This window comes from Lolium rigidum, chromosome 5, assembly GCF_022539505.1.
Source record: "Lolium rigidum isolate FL_2022 chromosome 5, APGP_CSIRO_Lrig_0.1, whole genome shotgun sequence".
NCBI lineage: Eukaryota > Viridiplantae > Streptophyta > Magnoliopsida > Poales > Poaceae > Lolium > Lolium rigidum.
This window is the reverse complement of record NC_061512.1, coordinates 261,730,634-261,748,561: the sequence shown is the minus strand read 5'-3', so window position 1 is coordinate 261,748,561 and position 17,928 is coordinate 261,730,634.

Genomic DNA, 17,928 nt, shown 5'->3' with positions numbered 1-17,928 from the left:
ATTGCACGAAAAATCTGGCCGGCACCCTCCATGGTAAGTATACTCCACCATGTTAACGGCGGGGAAGGGGTGTGTGTCGACCTTCATGGCGTACTGGCTGAAAATTAGCCGCCCTTGTTCTATCGCCATTTGGACCTGTTGACGCCACACCCTGCAGTCGTTGGTGGCGTGGGTGAACGTGTTATGCCATTTGCAGTACGGCTTTGCGCTCAGCTCTTGCACCGTGGGGATCTTGTGGCCTTCGGGTAACTTTAGCTGCTTCTCCTTGAGTAAGAGGTCGAAAATCTGCTCAACTTTGGTCACGTCGAAGTCAAACCCTTTTGGAGGACCTTGTGGCTTAACCCACTTACAGGACACGGGGCTTGCCCCCCCGAGTCCATTCAGCCACTGTCTACCTCTTGATCTCCCGCAAGCACCTTCATCTTCATCCGCCTCAACCAGGACCACCGCGCGCTTGAATTTATCCCGGTAAACATCCGGGTGGCGCCGTTCATATGCCGATGGCCTCCGCACCATGTGCGCCGCTGAAGGGTAGTCTCGCTTGGGAGGCCACGTCCTTGATTGATGATGAGAGACTTACCACCGCCAACTCGATCGCTTCTTTTCGCTTACATGAACCGAATAGCATCGGTTCCTAACGGTCCCGAAGCGCCGGACGTATTCCGCCACTCGTTTCCCGCGCTTCGTCGTACTTGTGCTAGATCGGCAATGCCCGCCTCGGAAGCCTCCGAGTGATACCGTATGTGGAACTGCTCTTCCAACCGCTTCCAAGTCCGGATTGAGTTTGGTGGCAGCGATGTGTACCACCCGAAAGCCGATCCCGTGAGGGACTCGTGCGAAGAACCTCACACGCAGCTCGTCCGATGCTCGAGATCGTGCCCAGCTGTGCCAAATATCGGCTCACATGCTCGATGGAGCTGGAACCATCTGATCCACTAAACTTTGTGAAGTCCGGGAGCCGATATTTGGGTGGTAGCGGGATCAATTCGTACTCGTTGGGGTACGGCTTGGTATAGCCGATTGTCCTCCTTTTCGGCATCATGCCGAACCGGTCTTTCGGAATTGTACAAATTTGATCCGCGGTGATGGCTGTAGGCGTCGAACTCTGAAGATTCGCCGGGGTGGCATACTTAGCCAGCCATGCTTGCTTTTCCAACTCGGAGCCAACTGCAGGAGCTGAGCTCTGGAGGTTTGTCGGAGTAGCGTACTTAGCTAGCCACGTCTGCTTCTCAAGATCTGTTCCCGACGTTCCTCCTGCTGTTCCAGAAGTCCCCGCTGTTGCAGCCTGGTTCGAGAGTGCCCAGCTGCTGCAGTCTGGCACGTATGCGCACGTGTATCCGTGGGGGATCTCCTTGGGCGCCTCATGTAAGAATTGGTAGTCACTAGGGTCACCACCAATCTTGTAGACGACGTATGCCGATGAATTCGGCACTTCGGTGCTCGCCAACGCGAACGGCAGCCGTGGACGGGACTGGAGTGGCATCTCTCCTTGGTAAGTCCCCGGAGCTGGTCCTCGACGGAGAATAGCGATGGCTCATGATTTCCTGGATCACGCGCTAGAGCGACACGCTCCAAAGTGTTCACCGGGCTCTCGAGTGGCGGTGCAGCGAATGAGCCACCATGAAGTTGATCTCCCGACGCAGCGACCTGGTGCGTTCTTCCGACGGGGAGGACAGGTCCACTCCATCGAGCGCGCCTTCAGGTGAGAACCCCTTCCACCTGATGCCATGGGAGCGGGTTCTGTGGAAAGAGCCGATGAGGTCGGCTTCGAGGACTGCTTTGATCTCGTCATGCTTCTTTTTGAGCTCTTCAGTCAGATCCTCGTACTTGACCGGAGTGCCTTCCGCCATCTCGGATGTAGATGGCGATGCGGTGGATGTCGAAGATTGTCCCACCGAGCGTGCCAGAATGTGTTGCGGTCAGAAACCCACCGGCGGGCAGCGATGGGCAACACCGTAGAGCCGGGAATCTCCCAGGACTGTGGCTGGCCCTGGTCCCTCCGAGCGACGGCCCGCAAAGCCTTCTCCGCACATGTCCGATGCTGATGCAAGGGCGTGCCACCTGACCTATACCTGGTCAGGAAGGTGTTGGATGATGCCTCGCTTAATTTCCTGCATGGCATACACGTAAACATTAAATACGAGCCTCGATCGGCTCTCAGGTTGTCCAGTGAATCGGCTCAAAGAGCCGATCCACCCATGATGCGTACGAGGTGTACGATCGGATGGTGGTCCTGCTTGATCAAGATAAAGCTAAAGCGACCTACTACGATTTGGGGTTTTCACCGCATAATCGGAACATCCTACTCGTGATTGGGCCTCGCGCTCGCGTACGGTGATCGTAAGCCGATCCTAGACGGGGCCTAAAAACCAACACGAGGTTGATCCTCGGAACGTCCTGTCTAGGGCTAGCAAACGACACCCTACACGCCGCTGGATCCTCCAACCCTTTGTAAGGCCTAACAATGCAGATATTAAACTAATCCTTGAAGAACAAGGAGCGATCATAACGGATCAGATCTACTAAACAATGATCAAGCGGGGTGCCGCCCTTACACCCGTGACAGGCGTAAGGGTGGCTAGATGCCTAAGGGTTGCACGACGATAGCATATGATACGAAGAACAATGCTAACCCTAAAACATCTATGATAACTATGTTGCTCGCCATCAAAAAGCTTCAGTACGAGCAACGCATGACAGACGAATAAACGTGTGCTGCCTAGATCGCAAGATGCGATCTAGGCAGCATGGTGCTTACCCGGAAGAAACCCTCGAGACGGGGGAGTTGGCGATGCGCCGAGATTGGTTTGTGTTGAACGTTGGTTGTTGTTTATTCCATAAACCCTAGATACATATTTATAGTCCGGGGGACTTTCTAATTCAGGCGTGCACCTAACCGTGCACGGGTTAAACTCTAACTTCTAAACGACACGTATCCTACTATGTTACAGATATATGGGCAAACTAGCCCAAACTTGGTATGGAAGGCCGATTCATGTATTCCTTCTATGTATATTCTTCAAGCCTATCTCCAATCACGGCCCACCTCTGATCTGGTCAAATTCTGGTGATAACACATAGTATTTCTAATCCAGGAATTTTAACATCAAGTTGAGTTAATAGCATATTCTTTCTAGATAGAGCATCAACAACAATATTATCTTTTCCCTTCTTATGCTTAATAATGTATGGAAAAGACTCAATGAACTCAACCCACTTAGCAAGACGCTTATGCAAAGTAGATTGGGCTTTTAGATATTTCAAAGCTTCATGATCAGAATGTATGATAAATTCTTTTGGCCACAAGTAATGTTGCCAAACCTCAAGAACTCTAATTAAAGCATATAATTCTTTATCATATATAGGATAGTTCAACTTAGCACCAGACAGTTTCTCAGAAAAATATGCAATTGGGCGACCCTCTTGCATCAACACACCACCAATTCCAATACCACTAGCATCACATTCAATATCAAATTGCTTATTGAAATCAGGAAGTGCAAGTAATGGTGCAGAAGTTAACAATCTTTTCAGTTTATCAAAAGCATGATCTTGGGCTGCGCCCCACTCAAATACAACACCTTTTTTAGTCAAATCATTCAAAGGTGCAGCAATAGTACTAAAGTTGGGCACAAATCTTCTATAAAACCCAGCTAGACCATGAAAACTTCGTACTTGACTCACATTCATTGGAGTTGGCCAATTTTGAATAGCGTCAATTTTAGACACATCTACTTCTACTCCATGCTTAGAGACATCATAACCCAGAAATATGACCTTATCTTTGCAAAATGTGCACTTCTCAAGATTACCATAGAGTTTATTATCACGCAACACTTGCAAAAGATGTCGAATATGTATAGTATGATCAGATTCATTGCGGCTGTAGATTAATATGTCATCCAAAAACACAACCACAAACTTGCCAATGAAATCACGCAAAACATGGTTCATCAGTCTCATGAAAGTGCTAGGTGCATTAGTCAAACCAAAAGGCATTACTAACCACTCATATAAACCAAATTTTGTTTTAAAGGCCGTTTTCCATTCATCCCCTTCTTTCATCCTAATTTGATGATAACCACTGCGCAAATTAATTTTAGAGAAAACAGCAGCACCACTCAATTCATCTAACATATCCTCTAAACGGGGAATAGGATGATGATATCGAATGTAATGTCGTTTATCGCTCTACAATCTACGCACATACGCCATGTACCATCTTTCTTAGAAACTAAATTAACAGGAAAACAACACAAGGACTAAGGCTTGTGCGGATATAACCTTTGTCGAGTAGCGCTTGTACTTGCTTCTGTATCTCCTTTGTCTCTTCGGGGTTCGTTCTATATGGCGCCCTATTGGGCAGCGAAGCTCCGGGGATCAAATCAATTTGATGCTCAATACCACGCAATGGTGGTAATCCTGCGGGTACCTCCTCCGGAAACACGTCGCTGAATTCCTGCAAAACACTAGAAACACCAAGAGGAAGAGGGGTCATGTCGTTAGAAATCAAAACCGTACCCCTGTACATGAGCACAAGAGGCATGGCTGTAGGATCCTCACTAAATTCTCTCATGTCTTCTTTGGTGGCTAATAAGACTAAGGAATTCACTCTCTCACTTTTCGTTATATCACTCATGGTATTACAATTCTCTCGCCTATCTAAAGGTGCATCCTCCAAGTTTACTTCAACTTTCTGACGAGATTCATTGACAATTTGCTGTGGTGACATAGGCTGTAAGTTGATTTTCTTACCCTTGAACTCCAAGTGATATGTATTGGCACGGCCATTGTGTTGCACAGAACGGTCATAGAGCCAAGGCCGACCCAATAGTAGGTGACACACCGTCATAGGAACCACATCAAAATCAATGGAATCCTTATACGGTCCAATCGCAAATTCAACACGCACCATGTGGTTTACCTTCATCTCACCATTGTCGCTCAACCACTCGAATATAGTATGGATGCGGGTGCGGTAGATACTTCAACTTCAGCTTGGTACACAACTCCTTGCTTGCTAAATTGCGGCAACTCCCGCCATCAATAATGACCTTGCAAGCCTTGTCGGGACCAACTAAAGCCTTTGTTTGGAACAAATTGCAGCGCTGAGTAGATGCACTAGGCAACACATTAACGAGCACGTCGAGACACAACAATAGTGCGAGCTTCAGACGGATAAGCATCTACACCATCACTGTCATAGTCATCATCTTCTGGAGCATATGGATCAACATCATCTCCAGTCTCATATTCATTGTCCTCATTAATAATCATGACCTTGCGGTTAGGACAATCCCTCTTGAAGTGACCCTTGCCACCTGATACGTCCCAAACGTATCTATAATTTCTTATGTTCCATGCTACTTTTATGATGATACTCACATGTTTTATACACATTATATGTCATTATTATGCATTTTCCGGCACTAACCTATTGACGAGATGCCGAAGAGCCGATTCTTGTTTTATGCTGTTTTTTGGTTTCAGAAATCCTAGTAAGGAAATATTCTCGGAATTGGACGAAATCAACGCCCAGGGTCCTATTTTTGCACGAAGCTTCCAGAAGACCGGAGAGGAAACAAAGTGGGGCCACGAGGTGGCGCCACACTAGGGCGGCGCGGCCTAGAGGGGGCCCACGCGGCCCTAGCGTGTGGGGCCCCCGTGACTCTCCCGACTCCGCCCTTCCGCCTACTTAAAGCCTCTGTCGCGAAACCCCCAGTACCGAGAGTCACGATACGGAAAACCTACCAGAGACGCCGCCGCCGCCAATCCCATCTCGGGGGATTCAGGAGATCGCCTCCGGCACCCTGCCGGAGAGGGGAATCATCTCCCGGAGGTCTCTTCATCGCCATGATCGCCTCCGGATCGATGTGTGAGTAGTTCACCCCCGGACTATGGGTCCATAGCGGTAGCTAGATGGTCGTCTTCTCCTCATTGTGCTATCATGTTAGATCTTGTGAGCTGCCTATCATGATCAAGATCATCTATTTGTAATCCTTCATGTTGTGTTTGTTGGGATCCGATGAATATTGAATACTATGTCAAGTTGATTATCAATCTATCATATATGTTATTTATGTTCTTGCATGCTCTCCGTTGCTAGTAGAGGCTCCGGCCAAGTTGATACTTGTGACTCCAAGAGGGAGTATTTATGCTCGATAGTGGGTTCATGCCTCCATTAAATGCTGGGACGTGTGACGTAAAGTTCTAAGGTTGTGGTTGTGCTTTTGCCACTAGGGATAAAACATCGATGCTTTGTCTAAGGATATTTGTGTTGATTACATTACGCACCATACTTAATGCAATTGTCCATTGTTTACAACTTAATACTTGGAGGGGTTCGGATGATAACTCTGAAGGTGGACTTTTTAGGCATAGATGCATGCTTGGATAGCGGTCTATGTACTTTGTCGTAATGCCACTGATTAAATCTCATAGTACTCATCATGATATATGTATGTGCATTGTTATGCCTTCTTTATTTGTCAATTGCCCAACTGTAATTTGTTCACCCAACATACTGCTATCTTATGGGAGAGACACCACTAGTGAGCTGTGGACCCCGGTCCTATTCTTTACATCCGAAATACAAACTCGCTGCAATTGTTCTTTACTTGTTCTTCGCAAACAACCATCATCATCCACACTATACATCTAATCCTTTGTTTACAGCAAGCCGGTGAGATTGACAACCTCGTTGTTACGTTGGGGAAAAGTTACGTGATTGTGTTGTGAAGGTTCCACGTTGGCGCCGGAATCCCCGGTGTTGCGCCGCACTACACTCCTCCACCATCAACCTTCAACGTGCTTCTTGGCTCCTCCCGGTTCGATAAACCTTGGTTTCTTTACGAGGGAAAACTTGCTATCGTGCGCATCACACCTTCCTCTTGGGGTTCCCAACGGACGTGTCAATTACACGCATCAAGCATTTTTTCTGGCGCCGTTGCCGGGGAGATCAAGACACGCTGCAAGGGGAGTCTCCACTTCCAATCTCTTTACTTTGTTTTTGTCTTGCTTTATTTTATTTACTACTTTGTTTGCTGCACTTAAACAAAACACAACAATTAGTTGCTAGCTTTATTTACTGTCTTGTTCTCTATATTAAAAACACAAAAAAATTAGTTACTTGCATTTACTTTATTTAGTTTGCTTTATTTACTACTGCTAAAATGGGTACTGTTGAGAATACTAAGTTGTGTGACTTCACTAGCACAAATAATAATGATTTCCTATGCACACCTATTGCTCCACCTGCTACTACAAGCAGAATTCTTTGAAATTAAACCTCGCTTTACTTGAATCTTGTTATGAGAGAGCAATTTTCACGGTGTTAGTTCCGATGATGCTTGCTTGCCCATCTTAATAATTTTGTTGAACTATGTGAAATGCAAAAGTATAAGGATGTAGATGGTGACATTATAAAATTATTTTTTTTTCCTTTCTCCTTAAGAGGAAGAGCTAAAGATTGGTTGCTATCTCTGCCTAGAAATAGTATTGATTCATGGACTAAATGTAAGGATGCTTTTATTGGTAGATATTATCCTCCCGCTAAAATTATATCTTTGAGAAGTAGATAATGAATTTCAAGCAATTAGATAATGAACATGTTGCTCAAGCATGGGAGAGAATGAAATCTTTGGTAAAGAATTGCCCAACCCATGGACTGACTACTTGGATGATCATCCAAACCTTTTATGCAGGATTGAATTTTTCTTCGCGGAACCTATTGGATTCAGCTGCTGGAGGTACCTTTATGTCCATTACTTTGGGGGCGGCAACAAAGCTTCTTGATGATATGATGACAAATTACTCTGAATGGCAGATGGAAAGAGCTCCACAAGGTATGAAGGTAAATTCTGTTGAAGAAACCTCCTCCTTGAGTGATAAGATTGATGCTATTATGTCTATGCTTGTGAATGGTAGATCTAATGTTGATCCTAATAATGTTCCTTTAGCTTCATTGGTTGCCCAAGAAGAACATGTTGATGTGAACTTCATTAAAAATAATAATTTCAACAACAATGCTTATATGAGCAATTCTAGTAACAACTATAGGCCATATCCTTCTGCTAATGGTAATAGTTATGGTAATTCTTATGGGAATTCTTACAACAATAATAGGAATGTACCCCCTGGTCTTGAAGCCATGCTTAAAGAATTTATTAGTACACAAACTTCTTTTAACAAATCTGTTGAGGAAAAGCTCGATAAAATCGATATTCTCGCTTCTAAGGTTGATAGTCTTGCCGCTGATGTTGATCTTTTAAAATTGAAAGTTATGCCTTATAGGGATATTGATAATAATAGTTTTACTACAGCAAATGCCATCCAAGTTCGAATTAATGAGAATATTAGATTGATGGTTGAATTGCATGCTAGGTGGGAAAGAGAAGAAAACGAAAAACTAACTAAAGAGAATAATGTAGCTAAAGTTTGGACTATTACCACCACTAGTAATGTTAATGATTCACATGTTGCTACACCTCCTACTATCAATGGTAAAATAATTGGTGTTGGCAATGTTACTACTCCTAGTGCAAAGCGTGCAAAATTGCCCGAAACTGCTAAAACTGCTGAAATTGATAAAACTGCTGAAATTTTTCAAAATATTGGGCATAATGATCCCATTGCTGTAGATCATAATGGTTTATACTTTGATGATTGTCACATCTCTGAAGTTATAAAGTTCTTACAAAAGCTTGCTAAAAGTCCCAATGCTAGTGCTATAAATTTGGCCTTCACAAAACACATTACAAATGCTCTCATAAAAGCTAGAGAGGAGAAACTAAAACTTGAAACCTCTATTCCTAGGAAGTTGGAAGATGGTTGGGAGACCATCATTAAGATGAGGGTCAATGATTTTGATTGTAATTCTTTATGTGATCTTGGTGCAAGTATTTCTGTTATGCCTAAGAAAATTTATGATATGCTTGACTTGCCACAATTGAAGAATTGTTATTTGGATGTTAATCTTGTTGATAATGCTATAAAGAAACCTTTGGGGAGGATTGATAATGTTCGTATTATGGTTAATAATAACCTTGTCCCCGTTGATTTTGTTGTCTTGGATATTGAATGCAATGCATCTTGTCCCATTATATTGGGAAGACCTTTTCTTCGAACTCGTTGGTGCTACCATTGATATGAAGGAAGGTAATATTAAATATCAATTTCCTCTCAAGAAAGGTATGGAACACTTCCCTAGAAAGAGAATGAAGTTACCTTATGATTCTATTATTAGAACAAATTATGATGTTGATGCTTCGTCTCTTGATGTTACTTGATACACACTTTCGCGTCTAGGCTGAAAGGCGTTAAAGAAAAGCGCTTATGGGAGACAACCCATTATTTTACTTCTGCACTTTGTTTTATATTTGAGTCTTGGAAGTTGTTTACTACTGTAGCAACCTCTCCTTATCTTTATTTTATTGCATTGTTGTGCCAAGTGAAGTCTTTGATAGTAAAGCCAATACTAGATTTGGATTGCTGCGCAGGAACAGATTTCTTGCTGTCACGAATTTGAGCAGTAGTCCCTGTAGAAAAATCAAAAAAATCTACCAATTTACGTGCGTGATCCTCAAATATGTACGCAACTTTCATTCAATTTGGGCATTTTCATCTGAGCAAGTCTGGTGCCACTTTAAAATTCGTCTTTACGAACTGTTCTGTTTTGACAGATTCTGCCTTTTATTTCGCATTGCTTGTTTTGCTATGTTTGATGGATTTCTTTGTTCCATTAACTTTCAGTAGCTTTGTGCAATGTCCAGTAGTGTTAAGAATGATTATGTCACCTCTGAATATATGAATTATGCACTGACCCTCTAATGAGTTTGTTTCGAGTTTGGTGTGGAGGAAGTTTTCAAGGGTCAAGAGAGGGGGATGATACAATATGATCAAGAAGAGTGAAAAGTCAAAGCTTGGGGATGCCCCGTGGTTCATCCCTGCATATTTTAAGAAGACTCAAGCGTCTAAGCTTGGGGATGCCCAAGGCATCCCTTCTTCATCGGCAACTTATCAGGTTCCTCTAGTGAAACTATATTTTTATTCCGTCACATCTTATGTGCTTTACTTGGAGCGTCTGTTTGTTTTTTTTTTATTTTTGTTTTTGTTTGAATAAATCGAATCCTAGCATTCTTTGTTTGGGAGAGAGACACGCTCCACTGTTTCGTATGAACACATATGTTCTTAGCTTCATCTTTAATGTTCATTGCGAAATTTGAACTACTTCATTCATTGTTATATGGTTGGAAACGGAAAATGCCGCATGTGGTAAATGGTTTAATGTCTTGAATAATGTGATACTTGGCAATTGTTGTGCTCATATAGATCTTGTTTAAGCTCTTGCATCATGTACCTTGTACTCATTAATGAATAACTACATAGAGCTTGTTAAAATTTGGTTTGCATGATTGATCTCTAGAGTATAGATATTTTCTGGTTGAGGTGTTTGAACAACAAGGAGACAATGTAAAGTCTTATAATAGCTGCAATATGTTCATATGTGAGCTTTGCTGCACCTTTTATACTTGAGTTTGCTTCAAACAACTTTGCTAGCCTAGCCTTGTATTGAGAGGAATTCTTCTCGTGCATCCAAATCCTTGAGCCAATAACCATGCCATTTGTGTCCACCATACCTACCTACCACATGGTATTTCTCCGCCATTCCAAAGTAAATTACTTGAGTGCTACCTTTAAAATTTCCATTCTTTGCCTTTGCCACTAGTAGGAAAACCCTTATAGGCGGAGCTTATTTCTGTGGCGCACCACTAAAAATGCGCCACAGAATATTATTTTTTGGCGCACCATTCTGGGTGCGCCACAGAAATAGCTTAATTTTGTGGCGCACTGATACGTCTCCGACGTATCGATAATTTCTTATGTTCTATGCCATATTATTGATGATACCTACATGTTTTATGCACACTTTATGTCATATTCGTGCATTTTCTGGAACTAACCTATTAACAAGATGCCGAAGTGCCGGTCTCTGTTTTCGCTGTTTTTGGTTTCAGAAATCCTAGTAACGAAATATTCTCGGAATTGGACGAAACGAAGACCCAGGGGCCTATTTTTCCACGGAGCTTCCGAAGACCGAAGAACATACGAAGTGGGGCCACGAGGTGGCGACACCACAAGGCGGCGCGGCCAAGGAGGGGCCCGCGCCGCCTATGGTGTGGGCCCCTCGTCGGGCCCCCGACTCGCCCTTCCGCCTACTTAAAGCCTCCGTCGCGAAACCCCTGATGCGAAAAACCATGATACGGAAAACCTTCCAGAGACGCCGCCGCCGCCGATCCCATCTCGGGGGATTCTGGAGATCTCCTCCGGCACCCTGCCGGAGAGGGGATTCATCTCCCGGAGGACTCTACACCGCCATGGTCGCCTCCGGAGTGATGAGTGAGTAGTTCACCCCTGGACTATGGGTCCATAGCGGTAGCTAGATGGTTGTCTTCTCCTCATTGTGCTTCATTGTTGGATCTTGTGAGCTGCCTAACATGATCAAGATCATCTATCCGTAATACTCTATGTTGTGTTTGTCGGGATCCGATGGATAGAGAATACCATGTCATGTTAATTATCAAGTTATTACATATGTGTTGTTTATGATCTTGCATGCTCTCCGTTACTAGTAGAGGCTCTGGCCAAGTTTTTGCTTTTAACTCCAAGAGGGAGTATTTATGCTCGATAGTGGGTTCATGCCTGCATTGACACCGGGACAAGTGACGAGAAAGTTCTAAGGTTGTGTTGTCTTGTTGCCACTAGGGATAAAACATTGGCGCTATGTCCGAGGATGTAGTTGTTGATTACATTACGCACCATACTTAATGCAATTGTCTGTTGCTTTGCAACTTAATACTGGAGGGGTTCGGACGATAACCTCGAAGGTGGACTTTTAGGCATAGATGCGGTTGGATGGCGGTCTATGTACTTTGTCGTAATGCCCAATTAAATCTCACTATACTTATCATGTCATGTATGTGCATTGTTATGCCCTCTCTATTTGTCAATTGCCCGACTGTAATTTGTTCACCCAACATGCTTTTATCTTATGGGAGAGACACCTCTAGTGAACTCGTGGACCCCGGTCCATTCTTTTAATACTGAAATACAAATCTCGTCGCAATACTTGTTTCATCGTTTTCTCTGCAAACAATCATCTTCCACACAATACGGTTAATCCTTTGTTACAGACAAGCCGGTGAGATTGACAACCTCACTATTTCGTTGGGGCAAAGTACTTTGGTTGTGTTGTGCAGGTTCCACGTTGGCGCCGGAATCTCCGGTGTTGCGCCGCACTACATCCCGCCGCCATCAACCTTCAACGTGCTTCTTGACTCCTACTGGTTCGATTAAACCTTGGTTTCTTACTGAGGGAAACTTGCCGCTGTGCGCATCACACCTTCCTCTTGGGGTTCCCAACGGACGTGTCAACTACACGCATCACGCACGCTTGGGTAGTGCGCCACAGAAACTATGTGGGGCCCACATCCTGCCACCACCATTTATTACTGTAGGTATTTCTGTGGCGCACATGTCGTGCTGCGCCACAGAAATAACTCTTTCTGTGGCGCACTGGCTTTGGTGCGCCACGGAAGTAGTTGATTCCGTGGCGCACCTTCTCCGGTGCGCCACGGGACTAAGGGACTTATATCATCTCGCCCGTGCCCTCCCCCGCCTGTTCACCTCTCCCCTCCCGAGCCCCTCCCCTCTCCCCTCTCCCCTCTCCTCCGTGGTCGCCTGGATCCGCCGCCGCCGCCTTCCTCCGTGGTCGCCTGGATCCTCCATGGTCGTCGCCGCCACCGTCGCCGCCGCCTTCCTCCGCGAGGGGCGCATGCCGCCGCGGTCCTCCCATCCCCGCCACCTGCAAGCACAAGCTGCCCCTACGGCGAGGAGGGGCCGCCGCGAGGAGGGCCGCCGTCGCGGCAAGGTGGAGGATCCGCCGCCTCCTCCTCCTCCTCCACCCCTGCCGTCATCTTCAAGCTCGTCCTCCACCCCTGTCATCGGTGCTCTCTCTCCCCTCCCCTCCTCTCCCTCTTAATTCCTCCTCCGCTGCCCCTATGGCTTGTGTTTGCAAGCTCTGGTGATCATTTTATCACCAATTGGTTGATAATTACTTACTACTTTCTCTATCTATGCATGCTGCTTGATATACTGTGTTGTTGCTTGATTTGTATAGCTTCTCACCATGTACTGGTGGTTGCTTATGCTTTGAAAAGCATATGAATGGATGCATGATGCTTGCCAAGCATCCTCGTTGCCTAGCGAGTTGACTAATTCATTTATCTCGTGAAACTTTATCTTGTTAATGTAGATAATTGAGATGAACTACTTTGCAGTAATGATTCTATTACTCGTATTTACTTAAGCTAGATGGATGCCAACTATTGTTGGGGACCCTAGCTTCATTTTTAATCCTGTTGGGTAATGATAAGTGTGTAGGCTTGGTGGTTTGGATGGTTTGGTGGTTGAATTGGCCTTTGCGATCATGAACTGCCGGCTTGGTAAATCATCCGGGATGGTTTCCTTCCTAGTTCCATTTGGAAGATGCTACTATTCAATTGGTTGGCATAACCATGGTGACTTGAGTTGGTCAAATTCCTGGTCCTTGCCATTTGTACCGGGCTTCACTTGGTCTATGATTAAATGATGACCAAACATTGTTATTCCACCCTATGTGCTTGTGTTTGACATGGTCGTTGCTATGTCTCCGTACATATTTACTTGATGGATTCTTGTGAGCTTATGGTATGCTACTATGCTACTGGTGGGCTTGTATACATACATATTTGTAGTTGCTCTTGGTTGGCCTAAGAATGCTCCCTGGCCAGATGCTTGATGTCTTGGCTCAGCCAATGATGTACATATTTATCATGCCATGTATGTGCATTGTTATGCCCTCTCTATTTGTCAATTGCCCGACTGTAATTTGTTCACCCGACATGCTTTTATCTTATGGGAGAGACACCTCTAGTGAACTGTGGACCCCGGTCCATTCTTTTAATACTGAAATACAAATCTGCTGCAATACTTGTTTTACTATTTTCTCTGCAAACAATCATCTTCCACACAATACGGTTAATCCTTTGTTACGAGCAAGCCGGTGAGATTGACAACCTCACCGTTTCGTTGGGGCAAAGTACTTTGGTTGTGTTGTGCAGGTTCCACGTTGGCGCCGGAATCTCCGGTGTTGCGCCGCACTACATCCCGCCGCCATCAACCTTCAACGTGCTTCTTGACTCCTACTCGGTTCGATTAAACCTTGGTTTCTTACTGAGGGAAACTTGCCGCCGTGCGCATCACACCTTCCTCTTGGGGTTCCCAACGGACGTGTCAACTACACGCATCAAGCAAATTTCCGGCGCCGCTGTCGGGAGATCAAGACACGCTGCAAGGGGAGTCTCCACTTCTCAATCTCTTTACTTTGTTTTTGTCTTGCTTTATTTTATTTACTACTTTGTTTGCTGCATTATATCAAAAAACAAAAAAATTAGTTGCTAGCTTTACTTTATTTGCTGTCTTGTTTGCTATATCAAAAACACACAAAAAAAATTAGTTTACTTGCATTTACTTTATCTAGTTTGCTTTATTTACTACTGCTAAAATGGCCAACCCTGAAAATACTAAGTTGTGTGACTTCACTAGCACAAATAATAATGATTTCCTATGCACACCTATTGCTCCACCTGCTACTACAGCGAGAATTCTTTGAAATTAAACCCGCTTTACTTAATCTTGTTATGCGAGAGCAATTTTCCGGTGTTAGTTCTGATGATGCTCGCTGCCCATCTCAATAATTTTGTTGAACTATGTGAAATGCAAAAATATAAAGATGTAGATGGTGACATTATAAAATTAAAATTGTTCCCTTTCTCATTAAGAGGAAGAGCTAAAGATTGGTTGCTATCTCTGCCTAAGAATAGTATTGATTCATGGACTAAATGCAAGGATGCTTTTATTGGTAGATATTATCCCCCTGCTAAAATTATATCTTTGAGGAGTAGCATAATGAATTTTAAACAATTGGATAATGAACATGTTGCTCAAGCTTGGGAAAGAATGAAATCTCTCGGTTAAAAATTGCCCAACCCATGGATCGACTACTTGGATGATCATCCAAACCTTCTATGCAGGACTAAATTTTTCTTCGCGGAATTTATTGGATTCAGCTTCTGGAGGTACCTTTATGTCCATCACTCTTGGTGAAGCAACAAAGCTTCTTGATAATATGATGGTTAATTACTCTGAATGGCACACGGAAAGAGCTCCACAAGGTAAGAAGGTAAATTCTGTTGAAGAATCCTCTTCCTTGAATGATAAGGTTGATGCTATTATGTCTATGCTTGCGAATGATAGGACTAATGTTGATCCTAATAATGTTCCATTAGCTTCATTGGTTGCTCAAGAAGAGCATGTTGATGTAAACTTCATTAAAAATAATAATTTCAACAACAATGCTTATCGGAACAATTCTAGTAATAACTATAGGCCATATCCTTATAATAATGGTAACGGTTATGCTAATTCTTATGAGAATTCTTACAACAATAATAGGAATACACCCCCTGGACTTGAAGCTATGCTTAAAGAATTTATTAGTACACAGACTGCCTTTAACAAATATGTTGAGGAAAAGCTCAATAAAATTGATATTCTTGTTTCTAGAGTTGATAGTCTTGCCTCTGATGTTGATCTTTTGAAATCGAAAGTTATGCCTAATAGGGATATTGAAAATAAAATTGTTACTACAGCAAATGCCATCCAAGTTAGAATTAATGAGAATATAAGATTAATGGCTGAACTGCGTGCTAGGTGGGATAGAGAAGAAAATGAAAAACTAGCTAAAAAGGAAAATGTAGCTAAAGTTTGGACAATTACCACCACTAGCAATGCTAATAATTCACATGTTGCTGCACCTCCTACTATCAATGGTAAAATAATTGGTGTTGGCAATGCTTCTACTCCTAGTGCAAAGCGCGCAAAATTACCTGAAACCGCTAAAACCGCTGAAACCGCTTGTGATAAAACTGCTGAAATTTTTTCCAACCTTGGGGATGATAATCCCATTGCTTTAGATTGTAATGATTTAGATTTTGATGATTGCCACATCTCTGAAGTTATAAAGTTCTTACAAAAACTTGCTAAGAGTCCCAATGCTAGCGCTATAAACTTGGCTTTCACAAAACATATTACAAATGCTCTCATAAAAGCTAGAGAAGAGAAACTAAAACTTGAAACTTCTATTCCTAGAAAGCTAGAGGATGGTTGGGAGCCCATCATTAAAATGAGAGTCAAAGATTTTGATTGTAATGCTTTATGTGATCTTGGTGCAAGTATTTCTGTTATGCCTAAAAAGTCTATGATATGCTTGACTTGCCACCATTGAAGAATTGTTATCTGGATGTTAATCTCGCCGATAATGCTAAAAAGAAACCTTTGGGGAGAGTTGACAATGTTCATATTATGGTTAACAATAACCTTGTCCCCGTTGATTTTGTTGTCTTGGATATTGAATGCAATGCATCTTGCCCCATTATATTGGGAAGGCCTTTTCTTCGAACCGTTGGTGTTACTATTGATATGAAGGAAGGTAATATTAAATATCAATTTCCTCTCAAGAAAGGTATGGAACACTTCCCTAGAAAGAGAATGAAGGTACCTTATGATTCTATTATTAGAACAAATTATGATGTTGATGCTTCATCTCTTGATGTTACTTGAGTTACACTTTCTGCGCCTAGCCGAAAGGCGTTAAAGAAAAGCGCTTATGGGAGACAACCCATGTTTTTACTCCAGTATTTTTTTTTATATTTGTGTCTTGGAAGTTGTTTACTACTGTAGCAACCTCTCCTTATCTTAGTTTTATGTTTTGTTGTGCCAAGTAAAGTCTTTGATAGAAAAGTAAGTACTAGATTTGGATTACTGCACTAGCTTCCAGATTTCTTTGCTGTCACGAATCTGGGTCTATCTCCCCGTAGGAAGCTCAGAAAATTAAGACAATTTACGTGCATGATCCTCAGATATGTACGCAACTTTCATTCAATTTGAGCATTTTCATTTGAGCAAGTCTGGTGGCCTAATAAAATCCATATTTACGGACTGTTCTGTTTTGACAGATTATGTCTTTTATTTCGCATTGCCTCTTTTGCTATGTTGGATGAATTTCTTTGATCCATTAATGTCCAGTGAGCTTTATGCAATGTCCAGAAGTGTTAAGAATGATTGTGTCACCTCTGAACATGTGAATTTTTATTGTGCACTAACCCTCTAATGAGTTGTTTTGAGTTTGGTGTGGAGAAAGTTTTCAAGGATCAAGAGAGGAGTATGATGCAATATGATCAAGGAGAGTGAAAGCTCTAAGCTTGGGGATGCCCCGGTGGTTCACCCCTGCATATTCTAAGAAGACTCAAGCGTCTAAGCTTGGGGATGCCCAAGGCATCCCCTTCTTCATCGACAACATTATCAGTGTTCCTCCCCCGAAACTATATTTTTATTCCGTCACATCTTATGTACTTTGCTTGGAGCATCGGTTTGTTTTTGTTTTTTGTTTTGTTTGAATAAAATGGATCCTAGCATTCACTTTATGGGAGAGAGACACGCTCCGCTGTAGCATATGGACAAATATGTCCTTAGGCTCTACTCATAGTATTCATGGCGAAGTTTCTTCTTCGTTAAATTGTTATATGGTTGGAATTGGAAAATGCTACATGTAGTAATTCTAAAATGTCTTGGACAATTTGATACTTGGCAATTGTTGTGCTCATGTTTAAGCTCTTGCATCATATACCTTGCACCCATTAATGAAGAAATACTTAGAGCTTGCTAATTTGGTTTGCATATTTGGTTTCTCTAGAGTCTAGATAACATCTAGTATTGAGTTTTGAACAACAAGGAAGACGGTATGGAGTCTTATAATGTTTACCATATGTC